We start from the raw sequence: 25,961 nt of genomic DNA, 5'->3' as shown, positions 1-25,961 counted from the left end.
TACTGTAACTAATTGTCAGCTCCACATGTGCTGAGTGATTGGGTTTTTCCTCAGTGAGGTCAGTGGGCTTGTTTTTATCCCTGTCCAGCTGCTAATTTTGTGAAGTCTGGAGGACAGTGTTTATTCTGAGATTTTAACTGCTCTCTAAAACATCATTGAAACTGGATAGTGGTTTGGAAAGTTACTGCTGGAAGCAAGATTGTGCAGTGGTTTGTTTCTAGGAAATTGGTTTAGTGTACTAGAGATACAATTATTTATTGTCCTTTAGATTTTTTTTTTAAGTTAGTAGCACATAAACAGTATGTCTTTAGAACTAATCATTATTGTCAAGTGTAGTTGCAATTAACTTTTTGTGAACATGCGGAATGAGGACAGAGTATTGACATCAGCATGGTTTGACAACAGAAGTAATGAGTACACCATCTTGTTTGTTTGTATTGGTTTGCACACACAGATGTCAGTGTTTCAGATTATCTTGGTTTCTTCTGTGTTCTGATTTTGAGTCAGAACAGAACTAATTCTGCGCAGTTATTTTACTTTACTAGCTCAGTCTGTTCTAAGTACCTGTCCTTTCAGCATTTCACAGCATATTCTTGCAGACTCTGTCTTCTTCTAGCAGTGATAATGCCCAGCGTTTCTAGTTACTACTGAGAACTGGTGTACAGACCAAAGTCATTGCTAAATCTTGTGTACCCTGTGTTGGGGGTTGCAGAGTAAAAGGCCGTACCTGCAGGGAGGAGTGACCAGGCTATGTGACCCTAAACTAACAAGGGATTCCAATCCATGTTCAGTGTAAAGCTGAGGGATCACAAGGGTCAGGCCTCTTCTTCAGTGGCCAGTGTATGGGAGGTCTCTGTCCATTCTGCTTTTTCATGCTGATCCACGAGTTCCTCAATCCAGTGCAAAAATCTGCTTCCCAGCTGCTGCTGAGTCCAGACTGGGACTTCTGCCACAGCATCAGAGGTGAACGTGATGTAATTGTCATCAGGGGGGTTGAGTTTGATATTGTTTTTATATATCTTTATATAGATATATGTATGTATATAATTAATTTTGTTATTATTTTCATTAATTTTCATTTTCTTATTCATTCCATAAGTCTTTCTCCTTTTTTCCCTTTTCCTCCTTGGGAGGGAGAGGGCTTAATAGAGAGTATCGTATCTGTCACTCATTTAGTGGCTGGTCCAGAGCTAACCCTTGATGCCCTGGGAGGTAATTACATCCTGAAAACAGTCATTACCAGTAGTTCTAACAGCCTGCCTTGTAATGATCTTGGCTAGAAGATTAGACGTTAGATGATCACAGAGGTACTTCTTTCTGCATGGAATTGTGTCAGAATAGCTGCTGGAGTGAAACATTAACTGCTATAGGCTGACAGCAGCTGTGAACTTCAAACACCTGTTTCTAACAGTGAAGTGAGTAAGTTGTGGGGGAGATTGATGGTTTCCTGGAAAATTAAAAGTGGACTCACGAATGAGTGACTCTTAGTCCAGTACTCCTGACTACACAATAACCTGATTTGGAGACCTTGAGAGTTGCAAATTTCCTAAAGCTTACTTCCTAAATGCACTGTTGCCTTTGTAGAGATTTGTGCCAGAATCTTATCACTAACAAGGAATTCAAATCAGTAACAGTGTTTTATTGTAAAATGTAATACACTCAGCTGTTATGTAAGAACATACTGCAAGAGGTAAAAGTTATTTATTACGAGTGCACCCTTGGGTTGCAATTTATGCAGCAGGATTTTTCTGCTGTGCCACAACATCCCTGTATTGAAAGGGTGAAGCAACTGAAGTTTCTCTTCTAGGTCCCAAACCACAAGATGTTACAAAGTGAACCCTTGAGATGCGCCATTGCTTTGTCTGGTGTGTCAGTTTTAATTACTTTGGTGATACATCAAGTTAAAATAATAAACTAAAAATGCTCTGTAAGAGAAATTTCTGCAGCAGTGAAATCTTTGCTTTGAAATCTTTGCTTTTACTGTGACTGAGGAGGAGGGAAGAAAGTATTTTCATTCAGTAGCTATGGTTCAGAAGGTAATGGGCAGACTTTGGTAGGGAAGAGCACGATTCCACCCTCTGCTCCTTGCTTGTTACGTTGTTGCTTAAAATGTAGAAATTACTGTGTTTCCTGCATTCTTTAACCGAAACAGGCACTTCTGTGTCTGAAAGCCTCAATTTGGAAAAAAAAAAAAAAATCATCTGCTATGGTGCAGTTAGTCCCACACCTATTTTTCTGTTCACAATTTGGACATTAGAGTAGGAGATGAAATGGAAAATAATTTTAGGAAATAGAAATTTTAAATTTTTTAATACCTGTCTGACCACAAAACAAGTTTCAGTTTAACCTAGTACTGTATATAGTGTTCTGCAGGACTGCTAAAGTGTTTTTATAACAAAACTGGCATATGATCTTTTTCCGGATAAGATTGACTGTAATGTTAACAGAGCAGGGTTCTGGTTTGAACTGCAGGCAGTTTATTTGGTAGGACAGCATTTGCGTGAGTCTGGAATTTCCCTCCAATCCAAAGTCTCCTGTCATAGGTCTTAGGAGCAAAATTGAACAGGGTGAATTTTTAAGATATTTCCCACTTAAACAGTGCTTTTCCGTTAGTGATGATGGGCAAGAGGACAGCTTAGTATGTCATCTGATAAAAGAGAAAGAAAAAGAGAAAGCAGTGTTGGCAATTCTGTCCCGTCTCCTTAATTTTTAATTCCTTGCATTGTCTGCAAGAAAGATGTCTTAGTTTTTAGGTTGGTTTGTTTGTTTGTTTGTTTGTTTTTTCCCCCAGAATCAGTATTTAGGTCCAGGACAACCAGGACAGCTGTAGGCTGGACTGACCAGTTTAGGAACTGCTGTTTAAAAAGTCCTTCACTTGTCAGCCAGACACGCCACATTAAAGGAAAACAAGTACTTGCACAATTGATTGCTAAGAGTACCTTTTTGGTCTGCAAACTCCTGTGGTTTGGTGAGTTGGTGAAGAGAAGTAACTTCTGAGTAGTCTTCATCAAATTTCTGTGATGATAAAATAGTAAGGTTTTCTTTGTGTTAGTTACCATTTTTTAAAAAAAATGTTAAAGAGTGTTTTAAGAAGTGATGAAGAAGTGCTGTTCTGGCTTCTGGGCTTTTTCAGCTCATCTCCACTCCTTGGTTTGAGCCATCTTTGCTTTTTTAGAGGTGTTATTTTAGCTGCAAAGAGAGTCCAGTTGTTAACTTGATAAGTGTTTTTTTTTTTCCTCTGGTGAGTGGTTTGGTTTTATTTATTTCCATTTCCCTTCCCCCCCCTTATTTCCCTTTCCCTCCCCTTGTTTCCCTTCCCCCCCCTTATTTCCCTTCCCCCCCCTTATTTCCCTTCCCCCCCCTTATTTCCCTTCCCCCCCTTATTTCCCTTCCCCCCCTTATTTCCCTTGAAGGTGCCAGGACTGTCCTTCAAGAGTGTGTTTGAAGTCTAGCTATAGAAACAGATGGTAAGTCCAAATGAGACAGCTGTGGTTTTCTTCCTTGGTCTGCAGTTGACTTGCTGTGTTGCCTTGAACAAATGATTTATTCATTATGCTTCTTTCATCTGCTGTTCTCAACTCAATGAGGCAGGTATTTTACACATGAGACAGTGTGATTTGTTTTGATAAGAATTCTGTGGTTATAGCAAAGAGAAGGGTCATTTGAAAACGAGGTCTTTCACTATTATAATAGTTCTTATAATCTGATTTCTTTTTGGTTTATTATACTGATAAGTCACCAAATACAATTTGACTAATTAATGGCCTTAAAATAATTCTAAAGAAGGAAAATCCCTCTTTGGTTGTACAGATGATTATGCTTGCAGATTTAAGTGTCTGCCTTCTACCTACTTTCTTACCTATCTTTTTCTAGTGCTTTGAGGTAGCAATTTAGTGGTTTCTGCAGTATCACTAAATAAGGGTGACTGCAGGGGCAGTGTGCTTCTGCTGGGTATGTAGGGAATGAGAGTCCTAAAATGTAATGTAAAGTATGTGGAATACTGATTGCATTCCACTGTAATCCATGAATAAAATCTTGATATGACACTATTTTTAAGAAACCTTTTCTTGCAACAGAAATGCTTAGGCAGAAACCCCTCTGCTTATCCACTGTCTTGTCTGTGGCAATGGGGGGAGAGAACACAATGTGCTGCTAAAAAACGTGTCTGGGCTGTCTAGTGAACAGCAGAGGGGATACATGATTTAACTCTCTTGGTGTCCTGAGGGCACAGGAATTAGCAAAAAAATTTTTTCCTTGCTTATCTAGGTAGTTTTTCTCTCTCTCTCTTTTTTTTTTTTTCCTTTTTTTTTTTAATTTGAGGGGTTTCATGGAATCATAGAATGGTTTGTGTTGGAAGGGACTTTAAAGATCACCTAGTTCCAACCCCCTGCCATGAGTGGGGACACCTACCTCCTGGTACACCAGATTGGTCAGGGGCCCATTCAACCTGGCCTTGAACACATATAGATGTCTTAAGCAAAAGACTTCTGTCACCCATAATAGAGTTGTGAACTTTTATTTGATTGTGTAGTTACAGCTCAAAGTTATAAAGGTCAAGCCTTGCATTTGGAGATAGCAGAACTTTGCTTCTGGTGTGTTTGCTTTAGATAGTCTTGAGTTTTGCTATATGTTGCTGTACAATCACTCAAATGCAAGTATGAGGTCACTTTTTAAGGCAGAATTGCAAATTATTATCCTTCTCTTACCAGTAGAACTGGAGCATGAGCTGGGAGAAGCCTGTTTAACCTATCCATGACATTCAAACAGATAGATTTTCTGTAGAGCAGGTTTCCAAAATCCTCATGAGTGCTTGCTTTCCTTTGAAATAGGCTGAAGAATCCATGTAAGATGATGGATGAGAGTCTGCTATGATGACCTCATCAACTGATATCCTTTTTATCAGGTACTGTCTTCTGCATCAACATGGTAACAAAACAGAACTCATTAAAAAAAGGCCTGCTTAGAGAGCTGTGCCAGTCATCACCAATACAACTCCTATATTTTGATGTTTGGCGTAATACTGGTCTCATCTAAGAAATAGTGAAGATTAAAAAATTGTAGTAGCTTGAGGTCATTTAAGAGAAAGTAGTAGAGAGTGCATGTAATTTATTAGGTAAAGGGGACGTGTTCAAGAAAAGACTGGATGAGGCACTTAGTGCCATGGTCTAGTTGATTGGTCGGGACTGTGTGGTAGGTTGGACTGGATGATCTTGGAGGTCTCTTCCAACCTGGTTGATTCTATGATTCAGTGATTTAGCCTTGAGACTCTGAATTCAACTGATTACAGCTTTTTAACATAATGCCTAGTGCCTCATGGCAACCTGTTCAGTACAACGAAAATAAAATGACTGGAAGGAGAGACTGTATTTGTAAGGGCATGAGTGGAGGCCATGTAGGACCATTTGAATATTGTTCCCCAGGGCTTAGCACTGGGGCCAGTTCTCTTCAATACTTTTATCAGTGATCTGGATTAAGAAATTGAGTGCACCACCAGTAAGTTTGCAGGTGACACTAAGCTGGGAAGGAGTATTGATCTACTGGAGAGTAGGAATGCTCTACAGAGGCTCCTGAACAGGCTGGATCAAAGGGCTAAGGTCAGTTGTATGAGATTCAGCAAGATCAAGTGCTAGGTACTGTACTTGTGTCACAAAAGTCAACTCTCTGCAATACACAGGGCTTGGAGGAGGGTGGGTGGAAAGCTGCCCGCCAAAGAACTGAGGGTGTTGATTGACAGATCATGAGCCATCAGGGTGCTCTGGTGGCCAAGAAGACCAACAGCATCCAACCATGTCAGGACCAGGGATGTGATTGTGCCCTTGTAACTCAGCACTGGTGGTCAGGCCATACCTTAGGTGCTGTGTTCCGGTTTGGGGCCTTTACTATAGAAAGGACATTGAGGCTCTGGAGAAGGTCTGTAGAAGAGCAACAAAGCTAGTGAAGGGTCTGGAGAACAGGTCTCAGTCCTGACTAGGTCAGGTGCTTTAGATGATCAAGTGTGCTTAGTATGAAAGTAGCTTAATGGCTGGAATGTTGTCCTTGTAACACGTATGGTCAAAATATGTTCTGTCCAAAGCCCAGTTAGAAATTAGCCTGTTACAGGGCACTGTCAGTCCAGAGGCACAGCTGATTTACTCTCTTCTCCAAATTTCCTACCCTATAAGCTACTGACAGGTAACTGGAGCTAGTTGTTAGGAGCTTTGTTCATTTGCCTATTTGCTTTAATAGTTACAATTGTTTATTATGCCATGTCATCTGACATTTAGTCCAGAAAGGTGGAGTCGCTGAGTTATTAGTTCTAAGTATTAGATTTCCAAGGCAAGGCCATTAGTTACTTTTAATATGGGTTTGTGCTCAGCAAAGTGGTAATTTAAACTATTAGATACTACATTCTTGTGTTGTTTGTATTGCCCCATCTCTTGTAAATTGTGGGGTTTGATCACTGTGTTTATATTGCTGCAGTAACACAATTGGGCATTAAATTCAGCACAATCTATGCCGGTTTTAGTGATTATATCTAAGCTGCCTTTTAGACAGGTCAGTCTTGGTTTATTAGTTAAACTTAGGGAAAGAACATGCAATAGAGCAGCACATTTTGTCTGATATGAAAGCTGTTTTTCAGACATGTCTAAGACTCTTAACTTCCAGGATTTATTTTCAAAAGAGTTGTTGGGAAACATACAAGAAGATCAAATCCATCAAAAGTGTATTTCTGTCATGATTTTTCATGTTGAAAAGCCATCTCTATGTTGTCCCTCCAAACTACTCTTACTGGTTATGCTAGATAGAAAGAAGACAGAATTACCATTAGTGGGCCAGTTTAGAACAGTATTACTTGAAGAGGAAATTGCAAGTGCACTTAAGTGGGAATGTGTTTACCCACAGAAAAATCAATGCTTTACTTCAAGAAGGCCTTATTTTGATTGTGGGTAAATGTAAGTCTCTACAGGATAGTTTTGTGCTATTCTGTGGTCCCTTTTACTGTAGTCATGGGGAAATAAAGCATGTATCTATTTTTATTTTCTGCTTGGAGAAAGTATAGCCTAAATGAAAGTTTGCCTTTTTACTAAAAGTTTTATTATCACAGTAGTATCACAGTGTCATCAAGGTTGGAAGAGACCTCATAGATCATCAAGTCCAACCCTTTACCACGGAGCTCAAGGCTAGACCATGGCACCAAGTGCCACGTCCAATCCTGCCTTGAACAGCTCCAGGGATGGCGACTCCACCACCTCCCCGGGCAGCCCATTCCAGTATCTAATGACTCTCTCAGTGAAGAACTTTCCCCTCACCTCGAGCCTAAATCTCCCCTGGCACAGCCTGAGGCTGTGTCCTCTCGTTCTGGCGCTGGCCACCTGAGAGAAGAGAGCAACCTCCTCCTGGCCACAACCACCCTTCAGGTAGTTGTAGACAGCAATAAGGTCACCCCTGAGCCTCCTCTTCTCCAGGCTAAACAATCCCAGCTCCCTCAGCCTCTCCTCGTAGGACTTGTGCTCGAGATCTCTCACCAGCCTCATCGCCCTTGTCTGGACACACTCAAGCATCTCAATGTCCCTTCTAAACTGGGGGCCCCAGAACTGAACACAGTACTCAAGGTGTGGTGTAACCAGTGCAGAGTACAGGGGCAGAATGACCTCCCTGCTCCTGCTGACCACACCATTCCTGACGCAGGCCAGGATGCCACTGGCTCTCTTGGCCACCTGGGCACACTTCTGGCTCATGTTCAGGTGGGTATCAATCAGCACCCCCAGATCCCTCTCTGTTTGGCTGCTCTCCAGCCACTCCGACCCCAGCCTGTATCTCTGCATGGGGTTGTTGTGGCCAAAGTGCAGCACCCTGCACTTGGAGCTATTGAATGCCATCCCATTGGACTCTGCCCATCTGTCCAGGTGGTCAAGATCCCACTGCAGAGCCCTTCTGCCCTCCAACCCAGCCACATCTGCCTCCAGCTTAGTGTCATCTGGAAAATTGCTGATGACTGACTCCATGCCTTCATCCAGATCATCTATGAAGATGTTAAAGAGGATGGGGCCCAGCACTGATCCCTGAGGGACACCACTAGTGACAGCCGCCAGCTGGATGTGGCACCATTCACCACCACTCTCTGGGCTCGGCCCTCCAGCCAGTTCCTAACCCAGCACAGAGTGTTGCCATCCAAGCCACGGGCTGACAGCTTAGCCAGCAGTTTGCTGTGGGGGACAGTGTCAAAGGCCTTGCTGAAGTCCAGATAGACCACATCCACAGGCCTTCCCACATCCACCAAGCGGGTCACCTGATCATAGAAGGAGATCAGGTTGCAGAGGCAGGATCTGCCCTTCCTAAATCCATGCTGGCTGGACCTGAGCCCTTTGCCATCCCTCAGGTGCGCTCTTATCACCCCCAAGATAACCTGTTCCATCAGTTTCCCTGGCACTGAGGTCAGGGTGACAGGTCTGTAGTTCCCAGGTTCCTCCATCCGACCCTTCTTGTGGATGGGGAATCACTTTGGCCATTTTCCAGTCTCCTGGGACCTCTCCAGTGAGCCAGGACTGCCGGAAAATGATGGAGAGCAGCTTGGCCAGCTCATCTGCCAGCTCTCTCAGCACCCTGGGATGGATCCCATCTGGTCCCATGGACTTGTGGATGTCCAGGTGGCTCAGCAGGTCCTGAACTAATTCTTCATGAATTTCCAGGGGAACACACCACTCCCTGACCCCATCCCCCAGTTCAAGAGGCCACTTGCCTCCTCCTCCTTCCTCACTGTTGAAAATTGAGGCAAAGAAGGCATTCAGGACCTCAGCCTTTTCTTCGTCATCAGTTATAGTGTTCCCCTCCTGATCCAGTCAGGAGTGGAGGCTCTTCTTGCCCTTCTTTTTAGAATTGATAATTTTATAAAAGTGCTTTTTATTATCCTTCATGGAAGTGGTCAGCCTAAGTTCTAGCTGGGCCTTAGCCTCTCTAATTTTTCTCCTGCATAATCTGGCTACCTCCTTAAACACGTCAGGAGAAGCCTTCCCCTCCTTCCAAAGGTGATACACCCTCTTCTTTTCCCCCAATTCCTTCAGGAGCTGATTGCTCATCCAGGCTGGTCGCCTTCCCCGCCGGCTCATCTTATTCCTACACTCTATCTCTGTGCATGCTAATGTTTCAACTCAAACCAGAAAGTAGGGTTACAGGAGGGGTTTTTAAAGTTTTCAGGTGTACTGAGGCCTGAAACAATGAGTTGATTCCTTGCATTCCTAATCAATATGCCCTTTCCTCAATCCGTATTATTAGATGAAAAAGTGCAACTGAACAAATGCACTTGTTTGAATTACAGTGTGCACTCATGGAATCTGTTCCAGCAAAGTCTCATCTTTTGTGCTCAAGGCAGTGTACCGTCTGCACCCCAGAGTAATTCATCTGGTAATGTCTTGGAAACCAAACCATTATGAAGTCTTAAGCAGACAAGAAGTTTAATGCTTGCCATAATGTTTTCTGCTTTTTTTTCTCAGTTAAGCTGTTCTGTAACATCTGCTGGATACTGGAGTAAACCATGCAATTAATCTAACACTGCTAGTGACAAAGGGGTGTGAGAGATCAGAAGTGAGCATATAAGATTACCCCTTACCCTTTAGCAGCCGTATGTTGAAGTCTCTTTTGTGCCAGGCACAGTTCAGGTATGGAGTATGCGGTTTCATGGTCTGGATCCAGTGTCTCTGCCACACAGATGAAATAGGAGTCAGTATATCCAAAGACTGCTGTCAGCAAGCAAAAGTTTTATGTGTCTAGCCTACCACAGATGACACTTCTGTGGAGCTTTGCAGGGTGTTTCAGGATTTGGGTTAAGATGCGTTGGATGTGTATTAGAAAATATGGGTTATATTCTGCATCCATGATCATGTCTTTTGAAAAAAATGGAAGTCACAACAAATGTACAAGCTTTGAAGGAAATCTACAGGAAGTGAAGGGAATCTGTATATCTCTGTAGGCCAGAGCATCTGTATATTGCACCTATAACTCTCTATAGATGTCATCTTCTTCACTAAATTACACTGAGTTTATGTGGAGCCCACACAAGAAGCAGCCTTTCATTTTTATTATTTTTTCAAAACTTCAATACAGTGATCAAAATGTATTTAGATATTGCGTTGCAAGATAGCACTTTATTTTTCCACCGTCAGAATGTTTCAGTTTTGCCTCATTTTAACCAGCTCTTTTTGGTTTATTTTGTTTTGTTTTTCCTTTTAGTAAGTAGTGGAAAATACAGTACCAGTGTTCATGTTTGGTTGGAAATAAAGAAGCTGAATTTGAAAGAAAGAGAAGAGTCTTGATGCTTAGTAGAATTTGGAAAATCCCAATTTCTTCACTGTAGTAGATTATTCCATTGTAAGTGTAGTTGATGTAGTGAATACTCGAAGTTTTCTTCTCTATTTAATCATGTTCATTTATAGTAGTTTTATTCTATATGTATTACTTATACCACACTCTTTATGCCAGCTTAAGCAGGTGTGTTAAAGAATGAGTCACAGAATAGTAGACTTTATCTTGAATTCCCAGGTGTGCCACTTAAGTCTGTCTCTGACCTGAATGGATCTAATCTTCATGCAGGTGAAGGATTGGGTCATAGGCTCTCGTTCTTCAGGCTGTATAATTTGTGGAGTGTTGTCCTGTTCTTAAGACCGGAAGTGCGCAAGGAGAGCACTCTAATTGCAGGTACTCCCACACACATGCAATAATTTAATAATTGAACCTGTCTGCATATGATGATATAAAAAGCAGCAAGCGTAGGTGGTTTACAGTGTCTTTGTATATTTGCCTGATCATTTTCCATAGCTGAATCTGGACCTAGAAACTCAACAGAGACAAAATGGGATGTAGTCAGCAGCCGGTGAATGAAACACTGTCCGGACAGCTGGGCCCAAAGAATAGTGAGCAATGGAGTTAAATCCAGCTGCTGGCCAGTCACAGTCACAGGTGATGTTCATCAGGGCTCAGTATTAGGACCACTTCTGTTTAATATCTTTATCAGTTTTCTTGATGAGGAGTTAGAGTGCACTGTTAGTAAAATTGCAGATGATACCAAGTTAGGTGGGAGTGTTAAACTGCTTGAGGGTAGGAAGGCTCTACAGAGAGACTTAGACAAATTGGCAAATTGGATCAATGGGACAAGGTCACTGGTATGTGCTTCAACAAGGCCAAATGCCAGGTCTTGCACTTGGGTCACAACAGCCCCATGCAATGCTGCAGGCTGGGGAAGTGTGGCTAGGAAGTTGTCTGGCAGAAGGGTACTTGGGACATTCTAATTGTTAAGTGTCTGGAGAATGGGTCTTATGAAGAGCAGCTGAGGGAACTGGGACTGTTCAATTTGAGGAAGTGGGTAAGTGGGTAGATCTTACCACCCTCAACAACTCTTGAAAAGGACAATAGGGAGAGGTAGGTTCTGGTCTCTTCTCACAGATAATTAATGATAGAACAAGATGGAATGGCATTAAACTGCATCCTGGTATTTTTAGACTAGACACTAGGGGAAAAAAATGCACTGAGTGGCCAAGCATTGGGACAGACTGCCCAGGGAGGTGGTTGAGTCACCATCCCTGGAAATGTTTAAAAGTTGTTCACATGTGGCGCGTAGCAATGTAGTTTAGTGGTAAACTTGCCCAGATAGGGTTAGTGGTTGGACCTGATGATCTCAAGGGTCTTTTCCAGCCTGAATGATTCTACGATTCTATGATTGTTTGCTGTTGCCTGCTGTAAGCCTTTCAAGTTACTGTGTAGTTGGCACTTAAACAAAAAGCCTGTTGAAATTCCTGGATGTGATTCTGAGAAATGTGGAGGAATGAAGAAGGAGGAAAAAAAACACAAGGGAAATGAAGATAGTATTTTGGAACAAAGAGAGGAGTAGGATGGATAGAAATTCTTTAGAGGACAAAAAAAATGATAGAAGAGAGCATTTCTGAGTCTTTGCCTGATTTTACAGCAGTGCTATATTTTTATCATCTGAATCAGTATGGCAGAAGCTGTCTATTAAAAGTCATCTGATTTACTGTAATCATGACATTGGCAGACACTCTTCCAGTGATTTAGACTTTGGTGATCCTTGGGTATTGTCAGTGGTCCCTAAAGAGATATATATAGTGTAAATTTCAAGTCTTACAGCCTAGTGGTCTTCAAGATAGTGTCTCTCTCCAAATGCTTTATTAGAAGCTCAGCTGTGTGTCTTTGGAATCCTGGGTTCTCCCTCATTTTTCTAAAGAAAACACAGACTTCTGTCCTTGCTGTGCTAATGCACCCAGGTGCATTAGTCACCTGTTTGGCATACTTCTCAGAGAGCAGATGTGCTCCTGTTTGGGAGTTCTCAGAACCTCTGATGATTGCTGCCTCCAAAATTATGATGGCATCTGTCTCTCTAATAGCAGATATTGTGTGTGATACAGCTGGGTTCACTTAAGTACTTTGGAACTGAATCAAAACATAATGTATGGAATGCATGACTGACAGAAGATGTAATTGAAATGGGGTAAAGAATTGCAAGATAGTAATGCGATTTCCTAACCATTTATTTATGTAGCAACCAGAATGATGAAAGCATCCTTAAAGGACATTAGATCTAAGGCTGGTCTGGCTTAATGCCAGTTTAGAAGTGAATTACAAGTGCTGACATTTGTGTGAACATAATCAACATTATAACTATTGTTAAAGATTCTGTAAAATTCTAACGAATTAATTAAAGTGTCAGAATAACTATAATAAATCCATATAGTAGGAGTGCTAAATATGTAGTGGGTTAAAGAAAAGTCTCAATGCCCCTATCTTCTGTTGTTGCAGGACAGTTTTTATGTAACTTGTTTCTATTAAGCTGTGGGCCAGGGTATCACATCTAGGGCACTCTGGATGAATGCAGTCTGGATGAATGGGTGAGAAGCGTGTTGCTAATCCAGGTGCTTCCTACTTGGAAGACTGTGCAATAGCGTGGGGAGGGCTGGAGTAGTTTAGAAACCTTAGATACTAATCACCTTCTGAGACCAAGCAATAAGTAGTGTTCTGGGAGGAGATTCTTTGGTGATGGTTTTCTTCAGTTAAATGCAATGAACTTAAATGTATGAATTATTATTTGTGTAAGGTTCTCCAAATTATCTGCAAAAAATTCGTCTCCTGAAGTGCTTTTAAGTAATTTTTTTTCTACCAGCACTTAGTGAATAATTATGTGTCATATATTCAAATTCTCAATTTGAGAGTGAGCTGTTAAAAGAATTAGATAGAAGACTGAGGGTCTGAGTACAGGTGGTGCATATAACACAGGGCTGTTTAGCCCAATGACTTCTACACATTTTGTTTGATTTCCTGCCTCTGATCTCACAAAGCCTGTATTTTCTCTTCCAGTTATCTTCAGTGGTTGTTTTCTGTTCTTGTGTCTAGTTCATTTGTTTGGGATTTTGTTTGCTTTGTTAATTTACTTTTGTTTCCCCCCTCCCTGTAATTACTCTGAACCAGCCTCTAGTTTTGGCATCTTAAGGATTTTGGGTATGAGTTTTACAAAACTTTATTCTGAGACAGTAAGAATTTTAATGGTTCATGGGATATATACATGTGTTTAGTGGTGTACTGGAGGTAGTGTGAGATCCTCTATTGTTGTAACTATTTTAACCACCTGTTGGTTTGAATGGGCCTTTGATAAGACAGTCTCTTCTGCAACATTGTGTTCCCCAGCATCTGCACTCTTAGTAAAAAACACCAGGAATTAGATTACTTTGGTATTTCCATCAAGCTCTACTGTCCATTTCTATTTTAGGAGTGTGAGGCTATGGGATAGGGTATAGTAGAAAATGGCCTTGAAGTGTCAAAGGTTCATTAAGAACTATTGCCACAGAACTTTCCTACTGATATTTTAGTTACAGCAGCAAATACAGTTTGCACTGGTCTTGCTCTGGTTGAGGACTAAGACAGGAGACTTACATTCTGAGTCAGAGCATGTGCTGCATACAAGCACACAAGTGGAAGCAGTGAGCTGTCAGGCTTTCTTGTTTTCTTGGTCAGAAATTGTTGGAAATTACTGAAATTATCATGTGGGAAATAGGCTTCATAAACTAGTTCTGTAGGAGGAAGCTTAGCCACGTTGACAGCTCCCATCTTCAAACTGTGCCAGCTTTACAATAATTTTTTAAATAAAATCAGAAATTGGCTCTTAGGATAAAGCCAAGCAGTTCCAGGCTGTGGAGAACCACTCTTAATTTGAAGCAAAGTCCTTGAAATGGCACTTTCCAAAGACTTGCTGTGCTCTGCCTGTGCAAAGATGTGCTTTCACTATTTGCTGCCAGCTATGGCTGCACAGCTTACAAGCACTACTCAGTTGTTTTTCTTAAGAGTAAATTGCTTGCTGTCAGGAGACAACCAATCTTAAGACCTTCCTTGATGGTCATTTTTGCATGTTGTATGAATAGTGACTTTTGTCCCCTTCTTTCTGTAGTAATGGGTAGTTACAGGCCACAGCTGTGGCCAACATGGTTTGAAAACCCAGATTCTTAGTTTGCAGTGAAGGAAGTTTTTGTTTTATAGCTGTTAAAAGCTTGGTTCTATAGCTATGTCACAGTAGATTTTGTTTTGTTTTGTTAGAAGCAGAGTCTTTCATAGCACAAAATAGTTTAGGAGAACGCAAAAACCTGATCTCAGAGCTAATGCTGGATGAAAATGACTGCAAATTGTAATCAAATGTGGTACTTCTGCCTATAGAGTGCTTAATGCAGGGATTAATGGAAAAAACACCCAAACCCTCCTTCCAGATCAGTTTGTGAGAAAAGTGGGAGGAAAGTTTACATATGTGCGTTGCATTCTGGTCTGTACTGAGTTATTCAGTCAATATGGCCCTGGCGTCTTACTATCTGCTAAACTGCATTAAAGGACAGCACGTTTGTTCTGTAATACGTTCTCCCCAGATGGACAGTCTTTGGTACTGCAGCAGTTGGATCATAAACTGGAGACGAGGCTAGCTGTCTTCAGAGGAAGTAGTTACTAATCCTTATTGTTCCTTCCAGTATTATCTGTTTGATATATCACATCTCTGACTTCATTTACTTGCTTTTATTATATTTCAGGTATCACAGGTGGTAGAGAAAATACCTTTTTTATCTCCAGATGAGAACTCTGGAATGTGGATGATTACATCACCCCAGGTATTCTGTTTGTAGCCTGGTTTATAGAGGGTGCATATATTAGCAGATTCTCTGTTTTTCCCCCTGTGCACATAGAAAGTCATTTTGAGCAAATGGCAGGGTAGAACGTGATAATGTTTTAGGGTGGTGATGAAAATTCTTGTCCAGAGAAGAATCTCTTCAAATCAGTTTAGTCCTGCAAAATGATACCAACATATAAATCAATACAATGGATGGTCTCTGAATTTTGAAAGCACAAATTACACAACTAGACACTTATAACCATGCCACTAACTGCATAGGCTGTGGTTTGTGACTTGCTAAGTTTTAGGCTACAAGTATACCATATTTTTGACAAACAAAATTATAATCTCTGAAATCTTTTATGTTCTTCAAAAGACAAATGTACGAATACTTTGGCTATATGTTGTTTGAAAACGTTCATACTCAGCTGTACTTGCCATTTTTCATATCTGCCATAGTGACCACTTTGATCAAAACCATGGGCAGCAAAGATTTTTTATTTTCCTCTTGTTTCATACATTTAGCTTTCATAGAATCAACCAGGTTGGAAGAGACCTCCAAGATCATCCAGTCCTATCTAGCACCCAGCCCTATCCAGTCAACTAGACCATGACACTAAGTACCTCATCAAGGCTTTTCTTGAACACATCCAGGGACAGCAACTCCACCACCTCCCTGGGCAGCCCATTCCAATGCCAATCACTCTCTCTGTCAAGAACTTCCTCCTAACATCCACCTATACCAACCCCAGTACAACTTGAGACTGTGTCCCTTTATTCTGTTGCTGGTTGTCTGGGAGAAGACACCAACCCCTACCTGGCTACAACCTCCCTTCACGTAGTTGTAGATAGAAGTGAGGTCACCCCTGAGCCTCCTCTTCTCCAGGCTAAACAACCCCTGCTCCCTCAGCCTCTCCTCATAGGCCTTGTGTTCCTGGCCCTTCACCAGCCTTATTGCCCTTCTCTGGACATCTTCCAGTAGCTCAACATCTCTCTTGAATTGAGGAGCCCAGAGCTGCACACAGTACTCAAGGTGTGGCCTGACCTGTGCTGAGTCCAGGGGAAGAATAACCTCCCTTGTCCTACTGGCCACACTGTTCCTGATACAGGCCAGGATACCATTGGCTCTCCTGGCCACCTGGGCACACTGCTGGCTCATCTTCAGCCTGTTATCCACCAGTACCCCCAGATCCCTTTCTTCCTGGCTGCTCTCCAGCCACTCTGTCCCCAGCCTGTAGTGCTGCTTGGAGTTGTTGTGTCCAAAGTGCAGAACCCTGCACTTGGCCTTGTTAAATCTCATCCCATTGGCCTCTCCCCACCTATCCAGCCTGTCCAGGTCCCTCTGCAGGGCTCTCCTACCTTCCAACAGCTCCACACCTGCTCCTAGCTTGGTGTCATCTGCAAATTTACTGATGCTGGACTCAATCCTCTCATCCAGATCATCAGTAAAGATGTTGAACCGGACTGAGCCCAGCACTGATCCTTGGGGAGCACCACTAGTGATTGGCTGCCAACTGATGACCATGAAGAGTTGTGACTCAAAGTTGATGATGGGTCCTTCAGCTGGTGGAGCTCCATTTCAACACAATGTTATAGATTTAGGTATAAGTAAATAAAAGATATTAACAATTGAATTATTGTGCTTTTAAACCCGTATTCCTCCTTTTGTAGAGAACTCTACATTTTGCCAGCAGGCCTGCTTTATATAAAGACAAATAAATCCCACCTCCCGATTGTTAATAGTGAAGCTACCTTCAGTGTCCTGCTACTGTAGCGTTTAGTGCCTGTTACGCTCTCATTCAGTTTTAGATTTCTGACAGTCAGTCCAAAGGACTGCATGTGTTTGATCTCAGTTACTGACTCCCACCTGATTTTAGGCAATTTTTGTCTCTCACCAACATACAGATGATTTTGAAGATGAAAGTCACCCTCTCTATTTTGGGAATTGACAGGGTTTGTTAGAAGATCTTTCCTTCAGAACACATCTCTGAGATCTTGAGCTTCTTACGACAGTTCATGTGTCTCCAGCTACTCCGTGCCTTATCCACCAGCTTTGGCAGTAGAAGGCAGAGTAAGGCTGACGGGTCTAAATGGTTGTCATCTGACTGTGTATCTGATTTGCAGTACCTATGCTTGCAGGAGGTCCTCTTTTCTTCAAGAAGTGTTAGTTCTTGGTCTCTGTCAGCATAGTGTATGTGACAGGACTCGGCTGTTCCACATTCATCTTTTTGCATGCTTGCCCTGAACAAGAAAATGAGTGGTTTTCATTGAAATGTCACTGAGATGAAATGTATGATTTAGATTTTTTTGGTGAAGCAGAACATATAGAATCATAGAATCAATGAGGTTGGAAGAGACCTCCAAGATCATCCAGTCCAACCTACCTCCCAGCCCTATCCAGTCAGCTAGACCATAGCACTATGTGCCCCATCCAGCCTTTTCTTACATGGTTTTCTAAAGCTAAGATTTAGATCAAAAATAAAACAATTTGGCCATTGCAGTCAGAGTAAGGCATTTAAAGTTCTAGAGAATAAACTGCTGTCTTCTAGCAGATGAGCTGTTGTACTGATCATGGAGCTGCCTTGTGGTTGACCTATACACAAAGGAAAAGAGTAAGGCTCTAATATGAAGTCCGAGACCACATTTTGTGTGTGCGTGCTTTGCTGGTTCTTGTCACTCGCATACCCCGCTGGCATTTTTTCAACAGGCTTCTGGGGACTTAGGTTTAGGCTTTTATATGAGAATTGTATGGATGTTCTGAGAGTGCAAGTGTGAGCAGTAAATCATATTTTGACTCTCTCACTGTTGCTAATGTTTTTAAAAGCCAGGATGTAGATTGAGGAGTGAAATAAGCTGAATAGGGCAACAAGATTTGTGAATTTCAAGCATAATTTAATAAGGATTTCTTACTGTCTTCTCAAGACAGATGAGAATTTTCAGTGGAGAATATTCAGAATGTAGAAGTAAAATCTCAGCTCTGTTGAAGTCAGTATCAGAGAACCCACTGTGTGCAGCATAGTCAAAATTTTATCATCAGAAACAAGTTGGAGTCAGCAAAGGAATAAACTGCAGGAATAAACTATATTTTATCACTGAGAATCACATTAAGTTGTATCTCTTCTTTCTCTGAAAGGCCATGGATGTTTTCTTACTTCTTTCACACGTTCTCCATGTATTGTTTTTAAAGTAACAAAGAATATCAGTTCTCCATTGCAGCAAATGCTGCAGTGAGAGTCCTACAAAACTAACAACCATGCAGTGTTGTGGTGAGGGCTCTGTTCACAAAGCCAAGTTAGTCATGTGCTGTTGCTACTCCTACAAGTAAGCTGAACCACCCAATCCACCAGTATGCTGTGTTTACAAGAGCAATAATTCTAGCAGCAGCTGGCAAAACAAGGCATGTGCACTTATAGAAGCTTTGCTTTGTTAGTGGTGGTAGGGTGTAGCAAATCATAAGGGTTTGATAACTGAAAGCAAAGGCTGTTTGTGTACTTGTGGTTTAGTGACTTGCATATGTACCAGCCACAGCTCAGACCAGTAAAAGCCCATGAACCAAGGATAGAACTGGAAGAACACAAGTGTGTATCAAGAAAAAAGAACAAACATTCAGAGGCACTGTCAGTTCTACTGTGATCTGTCGCTCTGACAAACCTCAGCCTTAGTAGTTGCCTGAGTTAAAGGGAGTTCCCCACATGCTTTAAAGGTTTGGGAGGTCTGAAATGATCGTACCAAACACTGTGATTCACTGAAGTGTCTGCATCTTTCCTGTTTCATCTGTCTTGTTCTCTGCCTTCTACACAGATTGTTCCTTGTTATGTCCTCTTCCCTGTGCTGTGTGGCCAAGCTAGGGATCAAAGAAATTGGGATGAAAAATGAGTGGTTTGTTTAATTATTGCAGTTTACATCTTAAGTCTCATATAGCTTTCTGCAAGGGAATATGTAGGCAGCTGGGCCAGGTATCACAAAAGAGAATGACAAGAAGGCAGGAATGTAAAAAGGGAGGAGGTGAGGCAGGACTGATTTTTTCAGAAGAAAATCATAGCTGTACAGAGCCCCACATGATTGTCAGTCTGTAGACGAAGTCAAGACCTTTAATTCTTAGATGATGGAGGCATAGACTCTGAACTTCAGTGTAAATTACCATATGCATTTCTTGCAGTTCCTGCTCTGTAATTCTATTTCAGTTGACCTTAAATTGTATGCTGCAGAGCCTTATGGCCCTGTTCCTGGCTAGGTTATCATTGATGCTGTTAACAATATAAACTTGCAGTGAAGAATAAAGTGTCAGGATATGGTTAGTATATTGATGATGCTCAGTGTACCTTTCCAGAACTTCAGATGAGGCGTAATTACAGTTAATACTTGCAAAAGGCACTAGAATGATACTGCTTGAGATTTAAGTCCTTTGTTAAAGCCCATCTATCCCCATAGTGATAAGCATGCTTTGTTTGATTTGGTAAACAGCACTTAACACTTGAGATATGAGCAGTCATACCTGATTCTACTGCTGCCAAACAGGTGCTGTACATCATCAATCAGAGGTTTAGGTTAACCTCTAAATGTTTTGAACAAATAGTTTTCCTCAAAGCAAAGCCTACCACTTTCTTTTTGTAGTCTCTACAGATGTGAGTTAAATGGTTGTAAATAATGCTAAAATGCATTGTTTTACCTCATATTGCCCCTGAAATATGCCCACAACAAATTTGATGATAACACGATTAATGGTATTTGTGTAAAAAGGGCAGAAGACATCATGTTTTCTCCGGTGATGCCTGCCCAAGCCATTGTTACCTAATGGCAACAGACAAAGTGACCCTGTTCTTTATCCATTTATTATTTTCAATTCTATCCCTCTGAATTTCTCTATATTTTGGGAAAATCATGATGCATCATTGTATTCCTTTTGTCAGACATCACTGTAATACTAGCCTAGCTTTGAGATTTTCAGGAAGAAGCTGATCCAATTTAGTTACTGCTTGATGTGTGTTACATAACTACATTAATTTTTAAAGCACCTAATTTCACAGACAGTTATCTATTACATTTTGCTTTTCCTTTACAGTTTTTTCCCTTGGAAAATAGGTGGAGTTGTTTTTAGTCTAAACAAGGAAAGAATCAAATGTAGTTTATATTTACCTCAGCGAGGCTTGACACTTTGGTAATGAAATGGATATTTACACTGTTTTCAGTGATCTTTTACAATTGTGGCCTTTCTAGTCTCATGAATAACTTGTTCCTTTTTGTTTTTCCCATGCACAAATTGAACAAAGGCTAGTTATTACCTGTCAAGTGAATGGTTATTGCTGTATGTGGGAAGTGTTTCTGACTGTGGGAAGACTTCTTCCCAGTCAGCATTTTTCACCCAAATACCTTGAGGCTGCAGTGTTGTTACTGTGGTTTTCACGTATAGATTGGTGTAAGGTAATTCTAGTAGCTTTAAAGGAAAAGGAAGAACTTAGAGGAGTGCCAGGGATCCTTTATTAGGGAGGACTTTAAGACAAAATTTTAGTTTGTTTTATTTTACTCTAAAACTTCTGGGATTTCTACCGCAATATACAAAATCAGATTCTTGTCCTGAAGCATCAGGAAACTTCCTTTCACTGGGTGTTACTGTTTGCTATTGGTATTTCATGTATTAATTGACATGCTCCATGTTTCATGCAAATAACATAGAAACCATAAACAAAATTTACTGAGATATTGATGTCCTTTGTAGGGATGGTGCTACCTGAAAACTTCCACTGTAGGAGCCATGGAGAAGCTGTCCAAACAAGCACGTAGGAAAATGATACGTATTTGTGTATACTTTTTCTAAATCTTAAAGTAATAATCAGTCACCCTTAATTCTGGGATCGTAGTCTTTATGGAGCTTTCAAGGTTGATGAGGACAGGATGAAATGTAGAAAAAGATACACTGACACTCAGAACCTGCTTCCTGGGTTTGTGTATCCTGCTTTTGAGTGATATTTTCTCAGTAACCTAAATTTGGTTTGGTCCTTTTGTCTTTCCCTTTCAACTCTGCCACAGCCATAAGCATATCTCAGTCTTCCGTATGCTGTAGGTGAGTAAGGGGAGACTTTCCTGTCTTTTTGTAGCATGATATTTTCACTATTTAACAAATAATTGTTTTGTTTTCCCTTATAATTTCAGGTTAACTTAGCTGAACTGCACAAATTTAAGTAGACACATGGAATACTATTGTTTCTGCATTTTGGTTGTCTTTGAATAATTCTTCTTACTTCAATGTGCTTAACATACTATGCAATAAACATGTTCTGTAGTACTGTGTCTCAAAGAAAAGCCTAGAAGTAGAAGTGGTGTACATTTGCTCAGTCAGAAAGGAGCATGGAATGTGTATGTGCCTTTATGTAACGTATATGATGCCGCAGTTGTCTGATGTAGTATAATGGCCCCTTTTATGAATGATGAAGTGTGAAGCCAAACATGAGATATCTCCAGAATGTTTGACCTTAATGGGGTTTGGACTAAATGTGTGCTTTTCTATAGGCTTGGGCTGGCTTCAAATCATGCTATGCAAGTTCTCAAAATGGAGTCTTATCTTTTAAAGACAAAAATGTAAAAATCAGCTGATGCAAAGTTGGTTTTCAGACAGCATCTTGGATGGCTTACTATTATTCTGGAGAAGTCAGGTCTCCTCACTTCTCGATTAACAAAATGAGAATTATACCAGCTACCTTCTCAGCAGCCCTCTAAAGGTTACCTAATACTGAGTGCAGTGATGAAAGGTATGTGTTTGTAAACTGTGTGTCATTTAGCATCCATACTACTTGTGATTTAATAGAAAGTATCTTTTAACTCATCCGTGACTCAAGCATGATCACAGTGTGTGCTTTGTTGTGGGTGGGTCTTCTAGTGGTACCAATCTGCATGGGTTGGGACTGGTTTATTACTTCCATCCAGAAGATTGTTGCTGTGTGCCACTAGATAACCATGAGCCAGAATGCCATCCTTTATGCCTTGTTGTGTAATTAGGACCTGTCGTAAAAGATCAGATGCTGGCATTTATTGCCTATGATGCAGATATGTCAGGAGCAGTTCTGCTGGCAATACTGCTATTTGAGAGTGCAAAACGTGTATTAGCAGTAGTCAGTTTTCATTTTATGTGGAAGGAGAACAGGTGCTACTGTACTATAGATTTCGAGGAGTTGTGATCCAGTCTAACCAATATCACAACACTGTTCACAGTATTTCACCTCTGATGTAACTCTACCAAAACCAACTGAAATAATAGAACTGAGAGTATCTGTCTTTCTCATAAGGTGAAAATTGTCATGAAAGTGAGAGTGATGTCCAGCAACCAAAGCTGCATTCTCCGTGCTGTAAAAATCAGGTTTTGCTTACCTTTTGTTGATGTATTTTGCTAATGCCTTTTGCTAATGCTATACAATTTTGAAGCAGTAGCTTAGCTTTATAAGTCCAACACTACAATGTTTCATGTCACGGTATGTAATCTGGGATTAAATGACTTCTCATAATTGATTGTTGACTGAAGCACGATGCAGCATCATGTTGGAATTCTAATGGTAAATGAGTTCCTGCAGTGACTTAGTGATTCAGTGTGAAGCACAGGAGTGGCCTACTGGCACTTTATTGCTTAAGCAGTAAAGATTCTTTTAGAGGCCATAGACTTTGCCTAGAGCTTTCCCATAAGCTTCAGCCAGTGAAGGATCCAAACCTAAAGTATCTGTGGTTAATCTGTGCTGAGGATCAGGTGAGCTTGCTGTTTTGCCTTTTGTGAGTATTGTGAAATCTTTATTCCTGGGAAGGAATGGTCACAATGTTTTAACTGCTTAGAAAAGCCTAACCAAGATGGTTGCATGGGGAGGAGTAAGGGCAGCTGTGTAACCTGTAGAAAAGCAGTATGTTTCAGAAGTGACAGAGTGAGTGTCAAGATTCTTGTTTATTCTTTGCCCATTTCTGTTAGCTTTTGAGTAAAGACAAAGGTCAGTTTGATTGCAAACACCCTCAGGAAGCAAAAAATATTTCAGAAGGCTGATTCATTGCAATATTTATGTAAAATTCAGATCATACACTTTTTCTATTTTGTACTCTTGCACGTGAAAGCATGATAAAGCAAGTGTATGCATCTCCTGGCTCTGCATAGCCTTCAGTCACATATTAAGAGTGGGAGATATAAATCAGCTCTTAGCAGAGCTACATCTCTAAGAGAAACAAAACAGTGCATTTCACTTGTGCAGCCCAGCTTAGCAAAGGTAGTATGTAGTTCTGTATTGTGCAAAAGGATAGAAAGACAAAAGAAGAGCCATACTTTTATGGCAAGATGCTGAAGAAGAGCTCTCCAGAAAGGAAGTGTATAGGAAATTCTTGTTTCTTCTCATTTTACATTGGTGGATTAAGGAACAGTTTTATCTGGCTGCATAGCAGAGTAATCTTTTGGCTTAATCTTTGTTTTGAATTTGACCATGAAGTATGTGTGTTTCTACAGACAATTTCAACATGTGAAAACTTGTACACAGAAACCTGAGATATTTTTTTTTCTTCTGACTGTTTTGGTCACTTTTTCTTTACATTAATTTGTTTTATGCAGACTTAATGCATGGAAAAGAGTGGGAAATACTACATATTTAATATAATTTAATATAATGATAATTAATACCATATAATTCAGTAGAAGAGTAGCTTATAAAATGTGTCTTTCCCTTAGAAAAGTCTTAACAGTGGTGAATGCTGTTTTTTGAAGATCAGTTTTATTTGGTGATCATCTTGTTATTTTGAATAAGAAACACTTGCATATTCTGGTGAATCTTACAAATGAAGAAGGTATTGAAAGTAGTCACATGGAAGTGGCAGGTATATTAAAATGGGAAAAATAAGTAGTTACCTGAACTGTAAAATTCTGGAGTTGACATCCCTGTTATTGCGAACTGGGGCATTGGCTCCATGCCATCTCAAAGTGTGTCAGTCACAAGTTCCGTCTGTGCATGAGTACTCACCTGTTCCTTGAAAGGCTTTTAAATAAACAGCTGTCTGTCACTGAGCATTTGGGACCTGGAGGTTATGGGTCTTGGTAACAGATGACAAACTATAGGGCAAAAATATCTCTTTAAAGTGCCATCATTTCCTGCCAATGACCCTTAGCTAGATTATTTCAAGGCTGGTTTTGTTTAAACCTTTGTCAGGTTCTCCAGCCTTTATCAGGTTTCAGGATCTCTGTTTTTGAAAATTACTCTAAGAGTCATGTCAGATACAACACTTGTCTCCCCTGAAGGTCTTGTGTTTTTGGCGGCACAGAAACGATGACTATTTATAAACTCATGGTCAGAGTGTCCCTCTGTCATGCCATCAGCAAAAATGAAAAGCAAGCAGGTCTGTGCTGGTTTTGTGTAGCTGCTGCTTGCTGGCAGATTGACTGAATGCTAATCTTTCAACTGTTGTAGAGAATTTTCTATGGCATTTTAAATCTGTTGTATCTACCACAACAGATTCTCTTTGCTTAGGTACACATTGCTTTTTTGTGGTGCCTAAGAAAGAGGCAGAACTCTTTTCTGACCCTTAGCAAAACTTTGGACAACTGTCTTCAGAAGAATTTAATGCTTTTCATACACAGCCTAGTAAAATTTTAAGAGACATGATTTCTGTTAATGGAGATAATGGGCTATACATAATCATAACATGCACTGAGTTGAAAGGGACCTTTAAAGGTCATCTAGTCTACTTCACCTTCAGTAAGCAGAAACATCTCCAGCTAGATCAAGTTGCACACAGCTTGACCTTGAACGTCTCCAGTGATGTGGGCTTCACCACCTGTGCGGACATCCTGTTCCAGTGTTCCTCCACCTTCAGAGTGAAGAACTTATTCCTAATGTCCAATTTAAATCCACCTCACTCTGACTAAACACCATTGCCTCTTGTCCTATAACTAGAGGCCTTTGTAAACAGTCCCTCTCTAGCTTTCCTGGTGGCCCACTTCAGGTACTGGAAGGCTGCTATTAGGTCTTCCTGGAGCTTTGCCTTCTTCAGGCTGAAAAAAACAACTCTCTCAGCCTGTCATAATCCCATGATGAGAATTCTCTGTCACTGACAGTAGAATTTTTGTGGTACAGTGCAAGTTTAAAACATACCATGTTATTTAACTTAAATAATGCACAGCATGAGATGTTTACTCTGTCTTTAATTATAAAACCTTCACTACTAAAGTAAAAGTCTAACTGAGTTAGCTCTTCTCTACCCTGTCACCTAACTGCCTATGTTTACGGAAGAAAATAATCAGCACATATATGGAAGAGCAAACAAGACTCTAATGCAGTAGTTTATTTTTTCAGTCAGATTGGCTGTTAACAAAAACACACTTTGTGGCCAGAGTAATTGAGATAGAGCAATGCAGATACCATGTTCTGCATTCCCCTATAGAAAAGATGAATACAGCTATAAAGAATGTGGCAATTTCATCATTGCTTTGTAATACTTCTCCATAATCCAACAGGAAATTAGGACCACTATGGAATTCCTGAAAGTGGGTCAAGAAATGAACAATCTCTGTACAGTTTTGTGGGAAACAGAATTCTATCTGTGCAGTACTGTAGGTTCCACTCTAGTTTCTGCGAATTTTGCAAGAACAAATAGCTCGTTCATTAAAAATAGGAAACAAATATTGTAAAGTCTTGCTTAGGTTTTGGTTTGGGGGTTAAGCTTTTTTGTTTTGTTTTGTTTTGTTCTGCACCACAGAGAAGAGGACTGAAACTATGGAAAACATGTAGAGGCACCATTTTTGAACTTCAGGAGCAGTTAAATAAGTCCTGAATTGGCAGTATTTTGTCTACTGAATTTATATGTGTGTTATGTATGCTCATGT

General features: G+C 40.7%; 1 protein-coding gene and 1 long non-coding RNA gene across 2 annotated transcripts in view; both read left to right on the top strand.

Annotated features, from left to right (window-relative positions):
• MOB3B (MOB kinase activator 3B) overlaps positions 1–25,961 on the top strand; it is a 105,268-nt gene that overhangs the window by 12,923 nt on the left and 66,384 nt on the right. The gene's annotated exons all lie outside the window — the stretch shown is intronic.
• LOC135173651 (uncharacterized) lies at positions 10,573–16,614 on the top strand. Its single transcript, XR_010301395.1, has 3 exons — positions 10,573–10,671; positions 15,048–15,125; positions 16,566–16,614. It is a non-coding gene; the product is annotated as an uncharacterized LOC135173651 (long non-coding RNA).

Source organism: Pogoniulus pusillus, chromosome Z (assembly GCF_015220805.1).
Source record: "Pogoniulus pusillus isolate bPogPus1 chromosome Z, bPogPus1.pri, whole genome shotgun sequence".
NCBI lineage: Eukaryota > Metazoa > Chordata > Aves > Piciformes > Lybiidae > Pogoniulus > Pogoniulus pusillus.
Note: the sequence above shows the minus strand (reverse complement) of the source record. Positions and strands in the feature narration are given on the sequence as shown.